Source organism: Botryllus schlosseri, chromosome 1 (assembly GCF_051294905.1).
Source record: "Botryllus schlosseri isolate E-star chromosome 1, Bs_hap1, whole genome shotgun sequence".
Lineage (NCBI taxonomy): Eukaryota > Metazoa > Chordata > Ascidiacea > Stolidobranchia > Styelidae > Botryllus > Botryllus schlosseri.
The window spans coordinates 21,950,529-21,967,748 of NC_137236.1; the positions used below are offsets into that span (position 1 = coordinate 21,950,529).

Genomic DNA, 17,220 nt, shown 5'->3' on the forward strand with positions numbered 1-17,220 from the left:
AAAGTGAAAACAGTCCTTATCATCAGGTTTCATCTTCTGATGAGCCAGTTAAATAACCAGCATGCGGCCTTTTTTTTTCAACACCCTGCAGAAATAAAATGAAAATGATGATTAATAGCTAAGACATTCGTACTGCGAAAATGGCAGAGGTAGCGACTAACGAATGACTCCTACATTTTTTTCGCCCATACTTACTAAAATGGATTCGATTCTGAACTATTTCCACTCAAGTTTTCAAGTTTTATTATTATATTTTTTAATATTATATGACTAGAGAACTGACTTCAATCGTCACTTCTACTTGATTATCAAGATCAACGATGACTACTTCAGCACTCTTTGAAAACAGCCACTAACACAAAAAGAATTCTTGACTAAAATTTCTTCACATTCTGTCCAAAATGATCAATTCAACAATCCAAATGAATCAGTTATTTGGCAGCTAGTTGGAGAGATATATACTCAAGTCTAGAAAGTGGAATGATATTCTGCCTGGAAAGCTGAAGACCTAACAATATTGTGTACAGAGAACAAAACATTTGAGTGGCGGCACTGGTATAGACATTAATAAATTATTAGAATTGACAGCAAGATAACCAGCAAGACATTAAAATGAGAATTAGTGCAGTTTCTTAGGCTGTAGTGATACTCAGCCAGTAATTGACCTAGCAGAGAGCAAAACGTTGTAAATAAAGCGAGCGAAACCTCCGACAAATGATACGATAAAACATTAGAATCGACAGTCTTACTAGAAGCAGAATAACAATCATGAGGGGTTAGAGAACAGAAGCCCGGGAAGTGACCATCAGAAATTACTGCATACTGGCCGAACAAATCCATGACCACTAACAAATGGTCTTTCAATAGTCAATATTGATACCAAATGACACCACACCTATTTCATAGCAACATTTAGCAAATACAGCGCTGGAGTCAACCTTATATAAGCCCTAACCAAACGCCCATTAGTTTTCCCACCTACTACTTCGCGGATGGAAATACGCATTAAAGCGAACGGACGCGACTTGTCACACTCTTGCTATTTCTGCTCCTTTTTTCTCTTCGTTCCTCTTCTCTGTCGCTTCCGCTTGAGGAGAGAAACAGTCGGCCGCGTTTACGGATCGTGAATTCCCGGTGGGTGATTCTTCCTCGAATGGTCAGCACCTTGAAAATTGAGAACAATGTTGTTGCAAAATGCATGACAATTTGAAAGTTACATCATTCTAATTATTCCAGTTATGGCCGTGAATCGTTACAAGTGCGGTAACCATAAGAATTATTACTATACTTCAACTACAAATAGAATAGCCTATATTGTATAAAATGATTACCAATTCTTTTACGTTGATCGAGTCCCAAATAGATGAAATATGTCAAAGAATTTGCTAAATTTTTGTATAATTTGACAGATTCCGAAATCTTCTCAAAGTGCACCTTTCAAAAATTTGATATCAAGACTCCCAACATTTTACAATTCGAAGTTGGATGGCTTTACCAATACAAGCAAACAGTTTGTATCGCAATTGACAATTATGTAGAGAACGCTGCGAGACATATGAGTAGGCCTACCCTAAAACGTTTCTCTGACATGGACATTAGGGCTCTTAAAATATGACTTTTTTTCACAAATCGTTCTGGCTACTTGATAAAATTGTTAGGTTACCTAATTTAAGCCTAAACACAAAATTTGGTTCAATTCCAGCCAGTAACCGCTTTGCTACAGGAGAAGAAAGTTTCTATTTATTATATAAAAATAAATAGGTAATAAAAATTTGAGAATTTTCTGTTCACCCCATGAAAGTGTTAGGCTGTCTATAGAAACGATGCTCACCAAATTTGGTTCAATTCCAACCAGTGGAAGCGGAGATATTGCCGTCGAAAAATTTGGATTTGAATAAAATAGTATTTACGGTGACCGATTCTTTGTTTACTTATTAAAGTTGTGCTCACCGTAAGTACTATTTTATTAAAATCCAAATTTTTCGACAGCAATAAAACTCCGCTTCCACTGGTTGGAATTGAACCAAATTTGGTGAGCATCGTTTCTATAGACAGCCTAACACTTTCATGGGGTTAACAGAAAATCTTCAAATTTTTTATTATTCATTTTTATATAATAAATAGGAACTTTCTTCTCTTGTAGCAAAGCGGATACTGGCTGGATTTGAACCATATTTTGTTTGTAGGCTTAAATTAGGTAACCTAACAATTTTATCAAGTAGCCAGTACGATTTGAGAAAAAAAGTCATTTTTGAAGAGCCCTACTGTTCATGACCGTCCACGTTTAGAGTTGCATCTCAAAGATGCTAAAATAAGCCTAAATATAATCCAAGCAATACGATCGTCCACTTTGACTGACTGAATTTCTAAAAACACCTTGATAGCTTCCACATCTTACGTTTATATATACTGTCTGCTATCGGCACAACAAAGTAGGCCTATTTAAAAATACCAAAACAGATTCAACATACCACATCTCTTGCAAAGGCTTTTGCTTTCATTCAATTTTCCATCAAACTTCTTTAAATCCTCCTTTGTGGTGAGTTGCTTTGGAATTCTTCTAGGATCAATTCCGATATTGTTTTATCATATACAATCTATGGCGGAATAAAATTTTCGGATAAGTTCTAAAACGAACACAATTTTCCACACAAAAGTCAATTGCCACACGAAATGCCAAATGCTACGGTCTCATTTTACAAGGTATGGCGAGGAAACGTAGTGGTACGTTCCATTATAGCTAAACACCAATGAATTGCGGGTTCGAGCGTGACACGTCGACTCCATAATTCCTACCGAAGTGTTGGCCGTTTATCTAGGCTCCTCCTCGCCATCTGATTCGCATAGCCATGTCTTAAAAAGCCTAGGAGTGGGCCGTGCTGTAAGTGGGCAGATGGTTGCCGATGCACCCGGCACTTGGTGAATTCGGCCGCACAAACTCGGCACTTGGTGAATTCGGCCCTCGGGAAATTTTGAAATGAAGTGTATTTACAGCTATTAATATGAGTTATCAAACTAATAATAGTATTATCAAGTGATTCGTCAATCTTGTAAGGAGGTCAGGGCATCCGTAGATCGCGCAGTCACGGCGTGATTAGATCACGGATTGCGTAGCGACGGGAAATAACACAGCGCTCATATACCGACCACGCTCGGTCTGCTTGGAATCGATGGCGTGAGTCACGGGCCTGTGTCGTGTAAGTTTTGAGAAGATGGATCTTGGCGTTGTATGTGAGATCAACACTGTGGAACATCAAGCGGCGCTTCTTCGTTTATCGATCACGACAAGCCAGTGTTCCTCATCAACAAATGTTTCGCATGATCACGTCAAAATAAATTATTTTTCGCCTTTGGAGAGACGATTCCACTCTGGGATTAGGATGTCTCGATAACACGGTTGAAGGATCCCAAGATTACGAGATCTACCACGAGCCACGACACGTTTAAATTTCCTTTTTGGTACTGTTCATTCATACTTAATGCATTTCTAATGCGAAGGTGTTCTAGTGCCAATTCCTCCAAGGGCCGAGTTCACCAAGTGAAGAGCGTCGCGTTATTTCCCGCAATTACGCAATCTGTGATCTAATCACGCCGTGACTGTGTGATCTACGCATGCCCTGACCGCCGTACAACATTGACAACCACTCAAAGTGCCAAGTTCACCGGCAAACATTCCAGTAACCAATCATGGTGACCGGTACCGCTACGAGATCTACCACGGCCGAATTCACCAAGTGCCGAGTTTGTGCGGCCGAATTCACTAAGTGCCGAGTTCACTGGTAATCGGGCAGATACGGAATAATAATAATAAGAACCGGCCTGGTGTAAAATGACTAGTGTAGTCGAACCACCACCATGAACACCACAAACAAACAAATAAACATCTAACAAGGAAAAGAAATTACCTTTGCAGCCTTTGACAAACACAGTTACCATTGAAACCAGCAATTAAGGTCTTATTCGAAAGCAGAATAACAACTGTTTTAGTGGACATATCAAATCAAATGTTGGAAAGTTCATGTAAAATAGCCCAAAATATTATCTTACTGTGACCATATTCCATCAATATGGTCTGGCTAGCCAAATTCTCTGGGCCAACATAATCAAGCTGCGTTTGGTTTCAACGATTAATAATCTTGTTACTGGATTCGAGGTATAATTGCACTTAAATATCAAATTTTGCTCCATTAATCAACATCAAGTTGAAAATGTCCATTCTTGCACCAACTTTTATAAAATCATGAATCAGTGTTCTACAGGAATGTATCTATATGACTTATATACCTAGAAAATTCAAGCATAAATATTATGATATACCGTAGGTATAGGTACCGGTAATTCAGATGTTTGAAGCGAATTATAGTGGTCTAATTTCACTAAATTAGAGCGAAATGCTAGCAATATAATTGTAATCTAATTCGGAAAAACGGTTTAGCTCTAATTCTAACCTGGAAAAGCTGAAACTTTTCTATAGTTGTCTACACCTGTTTTGCAGAAAGTCAAACAGCTCTAGGCGTCATATACTACAGGCAATTCGAAATACCCCATAAGCTATATGCTACTGCATATATACCTTTAACCCGCTACCTCAGTCAGTCACAATTCCTATATATTTACGGCATTTGCCATACAGAAAGAGCGAACTATACCTGGCTGCGACCTGTTGCGCTTCAAATCTTTGTATGGCGCGATGACGTAAAATTTGAATCGCCGAAATATTCTAGAAGTCACGCATCGATAATCATATTCCTAAACGTACAACATATCACTTATTTAGTTATTCTCTGAATAAAACTATTAACCATACTCGTTGAACATGCGAGATTACCGAAAGAGCGAATATATATATAATGAAGATCATATATATCAGAGGAAAACAAAACTATTCGACCTTAGAGCAACAACACGAATATACAACACCGGTGACATCCTCACGCAATAAAACGAAGGGAGAACATTGTTTTCTAATGGATAGAACGAAGCTACCGCATGAGATCGAACAAAACCGGATAGAATTCATCGTTATTGAATGTACCGAAAAAGTCATCCTTTCTACGTATTTTAGTCGTACCCGCGAGAGATAGAAAATTTGCATTATTAGGTTAACTACCAGATATAACGAAGCCTAATGCATGAGATGGAACAACACCGAGTATGAATTTATTCTGATTGAATATAACCACAAGACCATCCTACTACGTATTTTAGACATTCCCTCGACACTTAGAAAATCAGAACCTAATCGAGATGATCCCGGATGATCCTTTTACGGTTTTGTGTTTGCTGGGCGTATATGTTAGTTTGCCTATCTATAGTTTAATTTTCCAGAAGGCATTGTGTGCCAAGACAAAAAACATGAATAGTATTTTGGCCACTATGGTGAAACTGTTAATATGATTTTTGCCTCATTAACTGAATCAGTTACGCCAGATCTTACTAGAAGCAGAGAATCAATATGGCGATTTCATGTAGGCCTATATATCTGTCATGTTCGCGCATTAAGTCGAGCAGCTATGCTTACACGAGTGTATGAACTGAGAAATGAAATAGCAACTTTCCTCGAAAACACACATATCGCTGACACATAATCTTGTAATCGAAAATGGGTATCTCATCTTGCTTTCCCGGTACATTTAACGTCACATCTGAACAAATTGAATTTGCAACTTCAGGGGGGAAACAACTAAATACATGAGATTATGATGCGCATTCAAAACAAATCTGTGACTCTGGAAATGTCAACAGTACAATGAAAATTATGCTCACTTTCCTATACTGGAGGAGAGAAACCCTAGTACCAACACTACATTTGTAACTGCGATACGAAATTTAACTACTGAATATTCACCCACTTTTCCGACATTCCTTCTCTACAAAATGAATTCTGACTATTCAGTACTCTGTTTAATGTGGACGCCAATAGCCTACTATTGCCTGAAAATTTCAAATGGGCCTTTCTGAAATGCGATGCAGTTGAATTGAATGACGAATTTCATACAAAGAGCATATCGCTGCATGACTTTGACAAAGAGTACGTTCTTGAAATTGGTCTTTATCCCAGCTTGACCAACAATGCAAGAGAAATTGCATCGATTTTTGGAAGCACGTACGCATGTAAACAATAGTTTTAAACAATGGAATTCACGAAGAGCAAGCTAAGATCACGTATTTCGGAGGTCCATTTTGAATAGGGTCTGATTCTGGTTTCATCTGACTTGTTACCAGAAGTTTAAATCCTTTCACAAAGCAAGCTGCGTCAATTGTCACATTTATTCTGTGTTGTTGAAGTGTAAATACATGTGTCTTCTGATTGGTATGATTGAGATTGCAGCAATGTATGATAATATCCCGAAGTGAACGTAAAATATAGTACTAAGAAAAATTCCGGCCCGCCAAAAAGTTGTACACCCGAAATTGGCCCGCGACTAGCCAAAGGTTGCCGACCCCTGGGTTAAACAGTAGTAAAGCTATAAATCACTGATAAATTTATCTAAATTATATTGCACTTGTGCATATAGTTTTGGCTACTAATAAGGCCAAATCTGATTAGTTAAAATGAGCAGGCGTAAAACTGTTTTTCGTGACGAATATGAGAGAGGATTCAAAGGTATCTAACAAAGCTTGAAGGGCGAGTGTTTCGCACATTGCAGTATCTGCAATTGTGACATTAGCCTGGAGACCATAGGAAAGACACCCTATTTCAACTCACATTGATACCAGAAAAAACAAGAAGTGTGTCATAATGATTGATTCGAGCCAGTCGATGAATAATTTTTTCACAAGTCGATCAGCACCAACGACCACATACTACAAGGCAGCTGCTGCAGAGGGTACCTGGGCATTCCATACTGTCGAACATCAGCAATCATTCCTCGCCAATGATGGTACATCGCAATCGTTCAAAGCAATATTCCCCGATTCCAACATCCCAAATAAGCTTTTTTTCGGCCAGTACAAAGACTATAAGCATTGTTACTGGAGTTCTTGCTCCATACGCTCAAAAATGATTTTGTCCAGACTTGGTGTGCGGCCTTTCCCATCTTGGTTGACGCCTCTAATCACAATAAGGTGAATAAGTTTGGTTTATAACTATATGGGGGGCACAAGACTAACGTTCTTTTTCGACTGTCCTTATTGTTGGGTCCATGTCGATGGCAGCCCTATAGGCGATAAGCGCCACTGTGTATGTGTGAATAAAACAAACGAACAACGAAGTTTGTTTAAAAGTCGCTTCAGCTTTCGCATATAACTTGTCCGAAATATGTACCAGGAAACTTTCAGACAATTTCTTATAGCACTTCGCCTACACCAGGGGTTCTCAAAGGGTGGGCAACAGGAGTAATTTGGGTGGGCCACAGAGCTATTTGGAAAATTGTAGAATTCGTGAAAGTTTAGTTGCATTTTCCTTTTGTTCATATATTTAAAAAATATATAGAATTATCGAATTATACGTATGCTACATAAAGATTTTCATCCGACTCTGATGAGACTTAGTGGTACATATGGAGTCACGAATGTACAAGTCGAGATGGGTGGGGATACGGCGGCTTTTGTACCTTCAGCTATGACAACCGCCGGCCAACAGCAACGAAAATAATTTCGATTATATAATAACTGAAAGGTAATGCTATGATAAATATCCAAGTATTCCGACTGGGTCATAATGGATTGAGGAGTTGGCAAAGGACATTAATCTTCGGCGTCGGTCTAAAAAGGTCCGGGCTTGAAATCATTGTACACAATGTAAGAGTCACATGAATTGGTGGTATCATTGGATTTAATGTTATTACTTATTACATCGTCACTTCAAAAGGTACAAGACATATATTAGGTAGGACTACATTGTATTACTAGCATATTTAAAAAAAATCTTTTCCGTTTAGTATCCCATTCATCAAAGAATTGTCTGAAGCGGGCCCAGAATGGGTATAGTATTCCCCACCAGAGTGGAATCAAACCCCCAATCGACATTTAAATATGAACACTGAACAGTAATAATAAAAACATGCGTATGTTATAAAGAAATAGCCATATCGGCGGCGATAAGCCTACCACACATTGAAATGCACTATAACTTGAAAAGAGGTGGTCCACAGAACATTTTCAAACCGGAAAATGAACCACAGCCAAAAAATGGCTGAGAACCCCTGGCCTACACCATTGTGACACACGCCCTACGTAGACTATGAACTCTCAAGTGCCACGCCATAAAAAAATAACGGATGCACGTCCCGCGGTGGCTATAACTATAACGATGCTGAAGTAGTCTGTGTGTTGTTTGTGGATTCTGCGAGTGACACTTTAGAGCAGTGGTTCCCAACCTGGGGGGCGTGAAAGCTCGGAAGCGGGGGCGCCAAGAAGCGGTCAACTGAGAAAAAATTCGCGCTTTGCGCGACTTACCTCCAATTCACGCGTGTTTCTATATATATACAACGAATTTCATATTTTTTAATTCTCTCATGAACAGTTATAGGCCAAGTTTTTGTTGCAGTTAAATCCGTGGAAAGTTGCATTTATTTTTTAAAAAAGTTGCAGAAGTTGCGTTTTGACCTCATTTTGCTCGGTTGACTAAAAAAAGGTCAATTTCCGGCTCAGCTCTCGAAATACCCGAAAAAGCGTTAGTTCGGTGCTGATTTACGGTGTTTCAGTCGAATTTGGCCGTGTATTTCACCAAAATCGAAAATACTTTCATGAAAAATCGAGAAAGTTGCAAAAATTTGCATGAAAAAAATGGACAAAAGTTGCAAAAAGTTGCACTATAAGATTACTTCAAGCAGCTTAAAACAACAACAATCTACATATCTTACGAGTATTTTGGAAGCTGTCGGAAGCTGTCAAAAAAGTTGCAAAAGTTGCAAAAACTTGCCTTAGTTATAACCTTCCATGCCATCAAAAAATCTGTTGGAGTTGCTAGCATCCTGGTTGGATTTTGTGACTTGACGATAAGGGGGCGCGATATTTTTCACTATCATAAAGGGGGGCGTGTCTCAATCTTTTTGTCTTCGCGGACCGTCACGGACCAGGCGGACTCCCACGAAGTTTTAGTTCAAATTTAGCTCAATTATCATGCAACCGTCATCTGTCTTGTGCAAATGATAACTGTGGGCTTAGTAATAAACAGCAACAAAATGACTTTTCTTGATAATAACATCATATACTATTCATCTATAGAAATTGGGTTGACTACTATTTCCAGGCGAATTCTGCAACTGCATTTGGATATGATCGCAACAAATATGGCACCAAAATTGACAAACAAATTTCTTTAATGAACAATTGAGCATATAACGTCAAGCACTGGCGTAGCCAGAGAGGGGCGAAAGGGGCGATCGCCCCCCCCCCAGTTTTTGGAAAATTTTCGTGAAATCAATAGATATATTAGAGTATTTTGGGCAGATGAATGCAACCTAAAATTTTTCTTCGCGCCTCGCGCGATTTAGTGTCCGTATATGTCTTGATTTCGTTATCGTTATCCCGAAAGAAGTTTCTTCTGCAAATACCAAATACCTATAATTATATTTAGCTGCATCTTCAATTATGAGAATGTAACAGTACAAGCAGATACACTAGAGTAGCCAGAGGTCGTTGGGTTGATTGAGTCCAGGGTTGTCAGTTCAGTATGGGAGTTGGGGAATGTTAGTTCCGGCAATTTCCGTTCCGGGACACACGAAGACATATAAAGTAGGCCACACGCGCTTCCGCAAAGTGACGGTCATGAAACCGACGCATGTATTCAGAAGCCCAAGGTATATATTTTCGGGTGCTTAAATGGCTGGCGCCTAATCATCCTGTCCCTGCAATTAGACCCCTCCGACATTAATGCGACTGGCACAGGAAAATATCACCACCCCGTTAAAAAGTGCTAATTTGAAATCGCACGAGTCTGATCAAAGGAGTTTTTTTAATTGGTCTGGTATGTATCAGCGATTCCAATTTTGAAAAGTAGCGCCAATCTATTCCAGGGGTTACTAAATAACCGTGCTTCAACGAAGTAAAGTAATAACAATGGACGCCACTTGCTGCTCATATACACGCTCCAATATCATTGATCAAATTCTTCCATTTATTGAAATAAATTTCCGCTCCGCGCGACTAGGCCCGAAATTCACACTGATTGTTCGTCACCTAGTGTCAGCGATTTGGGCTCGTCCGTGAAACGATCGCCCAATAAGCTATAGTTGGCAACAGGGAGCTTCCATAGGGTGTGTGTGTGTGTGTGTGTGTGTGCGTCTAAGAATCGTATGTATAAAGGGTAGTGATGAAATTGCCCATGGAAGGATATACAGTTCTGCGAGGTGTTCCCACAGGAGAGCGTCGCTAAACTGCCCCCTCCAAAAAAAAAGTTTTTTCTGGCCACAACCTTGCATGTGAGCGATCTTTTCATCTTTTGAGTGATGACTGCTTTCTCCGTAAGTCATGAAGTAACAGCAATAAATGAAAATAAAATGAATGAAGGGGGACACGAAGCTTCGGTCAACTGAAAAAAAATTTCGCGCTCTGCGCGATTTATCTCCGTTTCGTGGTTATTGCTATGTGTATAGTCCGAATTTCAAATTTGTGAATTCTCTCATCAACAGTCAGATAACCTTCGATGCCATCAAACAATCCGTTGGGATTGCTCGCATTCTTGTTGCATTTTGTGATATGACGATAAGGGGGACGCGAAATTTTCCACTGTCATAAAGGGGGGCGTGTCGAAAAAAGAAACTCATAAATAGTCTTGCCGTGTGGTATGAACATAGTTCAAGATGTATATAATTAAGTGTCCCCTGAATGTTCGATGACACCACTTCTATTAGCCATACCGGTAAATATGAAAAGGAAAACGTATTTGCAATATGCAAGTAACAATATAATGAACCAATTTCATTCATTAACCAAGCAAAATTTTCGCGCTTCGCGCGAAGTGTTGACGCCTGAGTTTTCCACAATCATTATATTATTACTAGCACTTTATGTCTGTGAGTGGAATATATGTGTAACGATCGCCCCAGATGTTGTGTTAATCATCCAATAAGGGCCCTAAGACCATCGTCTTTTACGTATTTTCTCCTTACCTTTAGGGGAGGGGTTCATTTACGTCATCGAATTTTTCGCCCCCCCCAAATATTTTTTCTGGCTACGCCCTTGACGTCAAGCCGGGTCATTCTATCTAGCTGCTTATCTTAAAGTTATTATGGAATTGGAAAAGTGGTTGTGTACATAACAGGAAAAAATGGATTTTTGTAAACATTTCGGAGTCACCGTGATTGACTTTAGTCATCCAACTTTTTTACGCAATCCCCAACAAAACATTTCTGATCAGCAAAATGTTTGTGTCGGTATAGGCTATTAGCAATTTAGCAGTTAAAATGTGTCTGGACAATAGTAGGCTTACCATATTTTGGAAATCTAAAAAGAGGACACTTTTTCAGGAATTTGCAACTTGCAAAACCGGAGTAGAATTCTCAAAAACCGGTGAATTTTTCCCACTTTGTGATCGGTTGACTAGATAAAAAAAGGTCATCTTTTCCGCTCAGAGCTCAAAATATCGTTTTTCTCTCCACATGGCCAGGTGGATGACTAAAAAAAAGGTCATCTTTTCGCTCAGAGCTAAAATCACCGTTTTTCACTCCGAAATACCCGCCGGAGCTTCACTTCTGTGCTAATTTGCGGCATATCACTCGCAATTTGCTCTAAATCTGACCTGAATTTTCAAAAAAGAAGACAAAATCTCAAATAAGAGGACAAAAGGGCGTCCTCCGAGGACACTTTCAAAAAAGTCAAAAAAGAGGACAAATCCTCTTAAAAGAGGACGTATGGTAAGCCTACACAATAGGATATTTCCTCTCATATAGCCATTGTGTTGATGTGAGCTCTGGAGTTTTACTAGCAATGAAGCGAAATGGCCTAGTGATTTTTCGAATTTAATAAATACGAATTAGGTTATCAACTATTTTGAGGCTTCGCGGCCCCCTGAAAATGCTTCGCGGCCCCCCGGTTGCGAATCACTGCTCATAGAGACTGTTCACAGGTTATGGATGTGACTTTACAACGCTTTGTTCATTTGCTCACTTACGGGATTTTATGCATTCAATGTGCGAACGCGTTACAAAGCGTCGGCCTACGATATAAAACCGACTCCGAAGGGACTCGGACCCTCAATCTTCTGATCCGGAATCAGACGCCTTCTCCATTAGGCCACGAAGCCCGTTGCTCGAACATTTCGGCACCTCGCGATCAAATTTGACGTGCGACGATAAATAAGGAGCTGGATTAACCTTATCCCAATGATAGCCCGTGGCGTTGAACGCCAACAACGACGAAAAGCATTTTCCATTCCCCAAATGATATCATTATTTATCGTTGAGTTCGATATAAGTAGGTCTGCACAGAATTACTTTTCAGGTCTCAATAACCATAGATTGAGTGGCCTAATCGACAACCCCATATACATTAGACCTGAGGGTCCCAATCTTTTTCGTCTCGTGGACCCCGTGGCCCCCACCCTATGAAACAGTCGCCAGAGACTAAAAAAGGTGCTCTTTAACGCACAACCATTTGTTCACTGAGCAATATATTGCCAAACATATTCAGATACGTCCGACGTCCGAACTATGTTGAATGCGGACAGCACTACACTTTGATAAAAGGCCTAGAGCTAAATTTGACCTGTTTTTTACCAGTCGGGTAGTCACTGACGAAAAATAAATCATGAAGTCCGCTTGCGATGGCCTTGAGTCGAATCGATGAGAGAGAGAGAGAGAGAGAGATGATACTCTTTTTTGACTGTACCGTCGAGATGCTTAGACGAGGGAACTGCGATACGGCCGTGAGGCCCCCGTTTTTTTCTCCTCCATGCTATCCGTGATTGCTGGGCGCCTAGCAGGATAGCCACCCCGGCCGGGGATCGAACCCACGACCTACCGCTCGAAAAGCCGGACGCATCACCATTACACTATCTCGATCGCATTGAATCAATGAATTTGGTATGTTTTTCACGTTAACTCATATGTTGCTTTAAAAGGTAAACATTTTCACCAGCGGTTTTGTGCTGAATTCGGCTTGAATTTTTTACCGTTTAGTAGTGTAACAACTTATAAGGTTATGTCTCTGTAATTAGAACTCAGACGAAGTAGATGTCCCAATGTATAGGCTGTAGCTGTCTGGTACTTAACTGAGAGAATGTCCTGCGTTGTAGTCGTGAAGTTCTTCGTACAAATATATTGTTCATACACAGTTTATTCAACGTATTCCAGGAGGTTAGCATGAAGTCTCATCTCGAGTCAACTAAACATGCGCTTATGTAGACTCGTGATCATTGCAATCGGAAGTCTTATTCGTATCCTAATATGGCGTGAAATACACAATATTGGATATTATCATATAGTCCCGCAAGCAGGTGTATCACATCTACAGTCCCTGTCAACATGCAAATATTTTTTAAATCCGTCTCCACACCCTCTCAGATTTTTCTCTAAATTTATATACAAATAAAGTATCTAGTTCTGAGTACAACGAAATCTATTTCGGACAATTTCGGTTAAAGGGTGATGGACACTAGTTTACATTGAAGGCGAAGGCTCTGTTTGTTTATTATAATTTGGAGCGCCTCGTAACGCCTCATTACGCTTCATTACGCTTCGCCACGCTGAGCTCTAAAATCGATCTCCGAGCGTTTTTTTCGTGGCGTAGAGAAGCGCACAGCGGCGGCAACTTGGACTCGCGGCCGTAGTCGAATCAGTATATCACGATGCCGGTATTGATGAGTAGAGACCGAAAGAAAAAGCGACTCCTTGGCGTTGACTTTGCTACTTTTGACTGAAACTAAAGAAAAGAAAAGATTGAGGGTTGACCCAATATTGAAGAAAAGAGAAACATTAGGTAAGTAGACCACCAATGCTTTATATTACTCTTATGAAATGAAGTATTTCCCAGTACCAATTTTAACCTACTCAGAATCGGTTCGTCTGCCGGAAAAAATTGTCTGACAGGCCAGATGCGACTCGCGGGTCGTATGTTTGACGACCCTGCTCTAGAACCATCCGTGCCAAAAGCGATATCATTTTGGCGTGATTTCAATTTTTGAAGTTCCACCGTCCCGCCAAATACCTTATAAAATTTTATCGGTCCACGAGGTGAAAATTTGAGAACCACTGCTCAACAGTCAACACTTATGTGAAGTACCATAAATGCTTTTTTTCAACTCATAAATACTATTCAATGGCATAGCCAATTCTCAATTATCTCACTATCCTTTCCACTTGGCTATTTCAATGAGGTGGACCAATTTCCTGCTAATCCGTGCCGTATCTTTTTTTTTGTTTATTGGCGATGTCTCCATCCAAACACCACCATAGGCCCTTGTCAAGATCAAAACAAATAGGAAAGACATCCCTACCTCTACAGCAGTGGTTCCCAACCTTTTTCGGTGTCAGAGTGTCAGGGCCAAATTTAGAATTTCAGAGTCGGTCGGGGTTGCACCAATACCAGGGCAATGAAACATACCCAAAATAGTCATCAATATATGAAAATCGGCAGTGTTCTGATCAATCGTTATTGTTATGGTCATTGTGCTGCTGCGCTCCCAGTGCTCAGAACAATTGACCCTTGGTGGCTATTTAGGAGTAGTTTTATTGCGCTGGCGAGATTTCAATTCGTATTTTTGGATTCATTGCAACACTAGCTTTCGATAATGACCAGACCTATTAAATTATTCGGACGCTTCGGTCGTGAGCTATAGGACTACCAATTATGCTGCTTTCGGGGCAGTTTTGTGAGTCAGCTTTTATCGCCTATAAGCGCGAAAATTTTCTATAATTCAGATTGAATCGGTCAATATGATCGGGAATCGAATATATATTGCCATCAATTTTAATCCTCTCTCTGCTCGCGTAATCAGTTCTACATGTAGAGCCGAGGGAGGTGTGTTTGAAAAGGTGGGACCACTCAAAAATAATTAAACATCTTCTAGCGTATACCTGTTGGCAGGAACGAAACAGCACTTCGTCAGCCCCCTCCCCAAAAATAATAATAAATAAAAATAAACTCAACTTGGGTCTTGGGCTCCCATAGGATGATAAACCTACCCCTGTTACCTTTTCGCTGTTGCCACAAAACTAATGGTAATGTTAAGTGGGCCAGAGTGAAGCGCGAAAATTTTCGATAATTCATGATAAAATCGGTCAATATGATCGGGAATTGCATATATATTGCTATCAATTTCTTGTCCTCGCTTCTCACGTAATCAGATTAACCGGTAGAGCCGAGTGATGTGTCTTGGAAACTGTAGGGCCCGTTAGTATGATTCCGTAATAAGTTATTTCGTGACCTCCTGTCTGCTATATCAAAAATATAGAATTGCCCAAACGTAGGCTTCTGAACTGAAAGACGCACACGATTTCAAATTGTTATTTCTTCACTGGAATATAATTTTTCCCTGTCTCATGAGGTTCAGATTGCCTAGGCAGTATTTTGTATATATAACGAAGTCTTCAGTCATCATAAGGGAAGTCCTGTTGGGCCAAGGTTTTCTCGCTGCCGATCGTTCTGACCCACTTCTTGGAGTCGCATGTTACATGGCCTAAAACTTAATATGTCTTGGTGCGTCGTGGCGCGGTAATGGCCAACGCCGATATGCCCAATGCCTATTTCTATAAATTTTACGCATTTTTTCTTGGGGATGACTACCCAAAAATCTCGATATTTGGCAGCATGAAATCACGCCTAGAGTGAAAAATTTTTGAAAAAGATTCATAATTTTGAAAAAACACTCTATAATTCATGCTAACTCACGAAATAATTTTTTGCCCCGTTGGGGGTTTCACATGCGGCAGTTATGGTCCTGTCTTTACCTAGTGACGATAGCAGTCTACTAACTTTCCTGCAATCCTAATTAAAAACTCCAGACTCCAAGCCAAGCAAGTGTATTTTATAAATATAAATTTTATTTGTTGTCATATCTCGATTTCCTAATATTTTCTGGGGGCCGCGGTTGGGAATCATTGCTCTACAGGCATACCTGGAAATCCAATGTTGCCTCTCAGCTGCGCACGTGCGCAAATGCGCAGTGCTGACATGGTCTCTGCGCACACAAAATCTAAGTTGCGCACGGAAAATCCGAAGTGATGACCTTTTTTTTAGTCCTTACGCACTGTCGTCCAAGTGTCTACGCAGTAAGTTGGTGAGTGTGCGCAGACTCGTCAAAAATTAGAGGTAACATTGCCTGGAACATGATTTTTAGTCATGACCGTGTGATGCAATTGGTCACCGTAAATACTATTATTTGTAAAATGAACGAAATTCCAATTTGACTGACCTCGGGTTCTACTGGTTGGAATTGAGTCAAATTTGGTAACGTGACGATTTGACGACTAAGCCGATGAAATTTGAAAAAAAAATTGTACGCCCCTATTGCTTACATTGAAAAACAGATCATTGATTAGAAACCATTTGATGTATTATTATATTTTTAGGCGAATATCATCGACTTGTTCAAGAGCTTCGGCACAATCATGAAGAAGAAGAATTTAATAGAATATGGCATTTTCCAAATTGCCTCGGATCAAGAGACGAGAAGCGTATCATGTTGCAAGCACCAGCCAACTCTGGCTCATTATTCTTCAACTATAAGAAATATTTTAGTATTGTGCTACTAGCAGTTGCTGATGCTTCATACAAGTTCAGAGTGGTTGACATTGGTGCGTACGGTGCTCAATGCGACAGCTCGATATTTGCGAATTCGGCCTTTGGCAAACTTCTTGCAGACATATATTCACCATGATCAACTTTGAATTAATGAGACAGACATACCCATGGTTAAAATATTGCCGAAAATTATTGAAAATTTTCAAAAACTGTATTTCTTCAAGTTTAAAAAAATAGATACTTTGATTCCACTGTTACGATATACGAAATTGTTGCTGTATGTGTGGCATTGAGAAAGTTGCCTACATTTATGCAACTCTAGTAGAATGCATGCCGGTCTCCATTTTCATGTTGTATTTCCTATCAAGTAGGCTACTGCACGACCGTACTAATATGAGTTTATCTGATTGTTATACTGTGAGCTGAGCGAAAACATTCCGTGTTGTAGAATAAATGTCTCCCTATTAACCTTTGTCGGGTGATGGACCCTGGTTTACACTGAAGCTGAAAGCTCTTCATATTTTACAAAACTTTCGCCGGACACCAATACTTGATCAGTCGAAAGGGCCTTTTTGCACAGTAAAGACCTTCTGC

The 17,220-nt window shown here is 39.9% G+C and overlaps 1 protein-coding gene, 1 long non-coding RNA gene and 1 other non-coding gene across 3 annotated transcripts in view; 1 reads left to right on the forward strand and 2 right to left on the reverse strand.

Annotated features, from left to right (window-relative positions):
- LOC145434218 (uncharacterized) overlaps positions 1 to 17,220 on the reverse strand; it is a 77,054-nt gene that overhangs the window by 47,895 nt on the left and 11,939 nt on the right. The window lies entirely within an intron of this gene.
- On the reverse strand, positions 12,118 to 12,190 carry Trnar-ccg (transfer RNA arginine (anticodon CCG)). Its single transcript has one exon. It is a non-coding gene; the product is annotated as a tRNA-Arg (tRNA).
- On the forward strand, positions 13,532 to 17,095 carry LOC145434613 (uncharacterized). Its single transcript, XR_013913497.1, has 2 exons — positions 13,532 to 13,863; positions 16,455 to 17,095. It is a non-coding gene; the product is annotated as an uncharacterized LOC145434613 (long non-coding RNA).